Raw genomic sequence first — 5,596 nt, 5'->3', positions numbered from 1 at the left:
GCTTCGGAGATGGAGATCACAAGCACAAGATGATGATGGCCATATCATATCACTTATATTGATTGCATGTGATGTTTATCCTTTATGCATCTTATCTTGCTTTGATTGACGGTAGCATTTTAAGATGATCTCTCACTAAAATTATCAAGAAGTGTTCTCCCTGAGTATGCACCATTGCCAAAGTTCGTCGTGCCCAGACACCACGTGATGATCGGGTGTGATAAGCTCTACGTACATCTACAACGGGTGGAAGCCAGTTTTGCACACGCAGAATACTCAGGTTAAACTTGACGAGCCTAGCATATGCAGATATGGCCTCGGAACACGGAGACCAAAAGGTCGAGCATGAATCATATAGTAGATATGATCAACATAGTGATGTTCACCATTGAAAACTACTCCATCTCACGTGATGATCGGTTATGGTTTAGTTGATTTGGATCATGTGATCACTTAGATGACTGGAGAGATGTCTGTCTAAGTGGGAGTTCTTAAGTAATATGATTAATTGAACTTAAATTTATCATGAACTTAATACCTGATAGTATTTTGCTTGTCTATGTTTGTTTGTAGATAGATGGCTCGTGCTGTTGTTCCGTTGAATTTTAATGCGTTCCTTGAGAAAGCAAAGTTGAAAGATGATGGTAGCAATTACACGGACTGGGTCCGTAACCTGAGGATTATCCTCATTGCTGCACAGAAAAGTTACGTCCTGGAAGCACCGCTGGGTGCCAGGCCTGCTGCTGATGCAACTGACGACGTTAAGAACGTCTGGCAGAGCAAAGCTGATGACTACTCTATAGTTCAGTGTGCCATGCTTTACGGCTTAGAACCGGGTCTTCAACGACGTTTTGAACGTCATGGAGCATATGAGATGTTCCAGGAGTTGAAGTTAATATTTCAAGCAAATGCCCGGATTGAGAGATATGAAGTCTCCAATAAGTTCTACAGCTGCAAGATGGAGGAGAATAGTTCTGTCAGTGAACATATACTCAAAATGTCTGGGTATAATAATCACTTGATTCAACTGGGAGTTAATCTTCCGGATGATAGCGTCATTGACAGAATTCTCCAATCACTGCCACCAAGCTACAAGAGCTTTGTGATGAACTATAATATGCAAGGGATGAACAAGACTATTCCCGAGCTCTTCGCAATGCTAAAAGCTGCGGAGGTAGAAATCAAGAAGGAGCATCAAGTGTTGATGGTCAACAAGACCACTAGTTTCAAGAAAAAGGGCAAAGGGAAGAAGAAGGGGAACTTCAAGAAGAACAGCAAGCAAGTTGCTGCTCAAGAGAAGAAACCCAAGTCTGTACCTAAGCCTGAAACTGAGTGCTTCTACTGCAAGCAGACTGGTCACTGGAAGCGGAACTGCCCCAAGTATTTGGCGGATAAGAAGGATGGCAAAGCGAACAAAGGTATATGTGATATACATGTTATTGATGTGTACCTAACTAGAGCTCGTAGTAGCATCTGGGTATTTGATACGGTTCCATTGCTAATATTTGCAACTCGAAACAGGGACTACGGAATAAGCGAGCACTGGCCAAGGACGAGGTGACGATGCGCGTGGGAAACGGTTCCAAAGTCTATGTGATCGCGGTCGGCACGCTACCTCTACATCTACCTTCGGGATTAGTTTTAGACCTGAATAATTGTTATTTGGTGCCAGCGTTGGGCATGAACATTATATCTGGATCTTGTTTGATGCGAGACGGTTATTCATTTAAATCAGAGAATAATGGTTGTTCTATTTATATGAGTAATATCTTTTATGGTCATGCACCCTTGAAGAGTGGTCTATTTTTATTAAATCTCGGTAGTAGTGATACACATATTCATAGTGTTGAAACCAAAAGATGCAGAGTTAATAATGATAGTGCAACTTATTTGTGGCACTGCCGTTTGGGTCATATCGGTGTAAAGCGCATGAAGAAACTTCATACTGATGGATTTTTGGAATCACTTGATTATGAATCACTTGGTACTTGCGAACCGTGCCTTATGGGCAAGATGACTAAAACGCCGTTCTCCGGAACTATGGAGCGAGCAACTGATTTGTTGGAAATCATACATACTGATGTTTGTGGCCCAATGAATGTTGAGGCTCGCGGTGGGTATCATTATTTTCTCACCTTCACAGATGATTTGAGCAGATATGGGTATATCTACTTGATGAAACACAAGTCTGAAACATTTAAAAGGTTCAAAGAATTTCAGAGTGAAGTGGAAAATCATCGTAACAAGAAAATAAAGTTTCTACGATCTGATCGTGGAGGAGAGTATTTGAGTTATGAGTTTGGCCTACACTTGAAACAATGTGGAATAGTTTCGCAACTCACGCCACCTGGAACACCACAACGAAATGGTGTGTCCGAACGTCGTAATCGTACTTTACTTGATATGGTGCGATCTATGATGTCTCTTACTGATTTACCACTATCATTTTGTGGTTATGCTTTAGAGACGGCCGCATTCACGTTAAATAGGGCACCATCAAAATCCGTTGAAACGACGCCTTATGAACTGTGGTTTGGCAAGAAACCAAAGTTGTCGTTTCTTAAAGTTTGGGGCTGCGATGCTTATGTGAAGAAACTTCAACCAGATAAGCTCGAACCTAAATCGGAGAAATGTGTCTTCATAGGATACCCAAAAGAGACTATTGGGTACACCTTCTATCACAGATCCGAAGGCAAGACATACGTTGCTAAGAATGGATCCTTTCTAGAGAAGGAGTTTCTCTCGAAAGAAGTGAGTGGGAGGAAAGTAGAACTTGATGAGATAACTGTATCTACTCCCTTTTGGAAAGTAGTTCATCACGAGAACCAGTTCCTGTGACAACTACACCAATTAGTGAGGAAGCTAATGATAATGATCATGAAACTTCAGATCAAGTTTCTACTGAACCTCGTAGGTCTACCAGAGTAAGATCCGCACCAGAGTGGCACGGTAATCCTATTCTAGAAGTCATGTTACTTGACCATGATGAACCTACGAACTATGAGGAAGCGATGATGAGCCCGGATTCCGCAAAATGGCTAGAAGCCATGAAATCTGAGATGGGATCCATGTATGAAAACAAAGTATGGACTTTGGTTGACTTGTCCGATGATCGGCAAGCCATTGAGAATAAATGGATCTTTAAGAAGAATACTGACGCTGATGGTAATATAACTGTCTATAAATCTCGACTTGTTGCAAAAGGTTTTCGACAAGTTCAAGGGGTTGACTACGATGAGACTTTCTCACCCGTAGCGATGCTTAAGTCCGTCCGAATCATGTTAGCTATTGCTGCATTTCATGATTATGAAAGTTGGCAAATGGATGTCAAGACTGCATTCTTGAATGGATTTCTAGAAGAAGAGTTGTATATGATGCAGCCGGAAGGTTTTGTTGATCCAAAAGGCGCTGACAAAGTGTGCAAGCTCCAGCGTTCCATTTATGGACTGGTGCAAGCATCTCGGAGTTGGAATAAACGCTTTGATAGTGTGATCAAAGCATATGGTTTTATACAGACTTTTGGAGAAGCCTGTATTTACAAGAAAGTGAGTGGGAGCTCTGTAGCATTTCTAATTTTATATGTAGATGACATATTATTAATTGGAAATGATATAGAATTTCTGGATAGCATAAAAGGATACTTGAATAAAAGTTTTTCAATGAAAGACCTCGGTGAAGCTGCTTACATATTGGGCATCAAGATCTATAGAGATAGACCAAGACGCTTAATAGGACTTTCACAAAGCACATACCTTGACAAAATTTTGAAAAAGTTCAAAATGGATCAGGCAAAGAAAGGATTCTTGCCTGTGCTACAAGGTGTGAAGTTGAGTCAAACTCAATGCCCGACCACAGCAGAAGATAGAGAGAAAATGAAAAATGTTTCCTATGCTTCAGCCATAGGCTCTATCATGTATGCAATGCTGTGTACCAGACCTGACATATGCTTAGCAATAAGCTTGGCAGGAAGGTACCAAAGTAATCCAGGAGTGGATCACTGGACAGCGGTCAAGAACATCCTGAAATACCTGAAAAGGACTAAGGATATGTTTCTCGTATATGGAGGTGACAAAGAGCTAGTCGTAAACGGTTACGTCGATGCAAGCTTTGACACTGATCCGGATGATTCTAAATCGCAAACCGGATACGTGTTTTTATTAAACGGTGGAGCTGTAAGTTGGTGCGGTTCCAAACAAAGCGTCGTAGCGGGATCTACATGTGAAGCGGAGTACATAGCTGCTTCGGAAGCAGCAAATGAAGGAGTCTGGATGAAGGATTTCATTTTCGATCTAGGTGTCATACCTAGTGCATCGGGACCAATGAAGATCTTCTGTGACAATACTGGTGCAATTGCCTTGGCAAAGGAATCCAGATTTCACAAGAGGATCAAGCACATCAAGAGATGCTTCAATTCCATTTGGGACCAAGTCCAAGTGGGAGACATAGAGATTTGCAAGATACATACGGATCTGAATGTTGCAGACCCGTTGACTAAGCCTCTCTCACGAGCAAAAACATGATCAGCACCAAGACTCCATGGGTGTTAGAATCATTACTATGTAATCTAGATTATTGACTCTAGTGCAAGTGGGAGACTGAAGGAAATATGCCCTAGAGGCAATAATAAAGTTATTATTTATTTCCTCATATCATGATAAATGTTTATTATTCATGCTAGAATTGTATTAACCGGAAACATGATACACGTGTGAATACATAGACAAACATAAAGTCACTAGTATGCCTCTACTTGACTAGCTCATTAATCAAAGATGGTTATGTTTCCTAACCATAGACATGTGTTGTCATTTTATTAATGGGATCACATCATTAGGAGAATGATGTGATTGACATGACCCATTCCGTTAGCCTAGCACTTGATCGTTTAGTATGTTGCTATTGCTTTCTTCATGACTTATACAAAGTTCCTGCAACTATGAGATTGTGCAACTCCCGTTTACCGGAAGAACACTTTGTGTGCTACCAAACGTCACAACGTAACTGGGTGATTATAAAGGTGCTCTACAGGTGTTTCCGAAGGTACATGTTGGGTTGGCATAATTCGAGATTAGGTTTTGTCACTCCGATTGTCGGAGAGGTATCTCTGGGCCCTCTCGGTAATACTCATCACCTAAGCCTTGCAAGCATTGTAACTAATGAGTTAGTTATAAGATGATGTGTTACAGAACGAGTAAAGAGACTTGCCGGTAACGAGATTGAACTAGGTATTGGATACCGACGATCAAATCTCGGGCAAGTAACATACCGATGACAAAGGGAACAACGTATGTTGTTATGCGGTTTTGACCGATAAAGATCTTCATAGAATATGTAGGAACCAATATGGGCATCCAGGTTCCGCTATTGGTTATTGACCGAGAATAGTTCTAGGTCATGTCTACATAGTTCTCGAACCCGTAGGGTCCGCACGCTTAACGTTACGATGACAGTTTTATTATGAGTTTACAAGTTCTGATGTACCGAAGTTTGTTCGAAGTCTCGGATGTGATCACGAACATGACGAGGAGTCTCGAAATGGTCGAGACATAGAGATTGATATATTGGACGACTATATTCGGACACCGGAAGTGTTCCG

This window comes from Triticum dicoccoides, chromosome 7B, assembly GCF_002162155.2.
Source record: "Triticum dicoccoides isolate Atlit2015 ecotype Zavitan chromosome 7B, WEW_v2.0, whole genome shotgun sequence".
Classification (NCBI taxonomy): Eukaryota; Viridiplantae; Streptophyta; class Magnoliopsida; order Poales; family Poaceae; genus Triticum; species Triticum dicoccoides.
The sequence above is the reverse complement of the archived record's forward strand: the minus strand, read 5'-3'. Positions refer to the sequence as shown.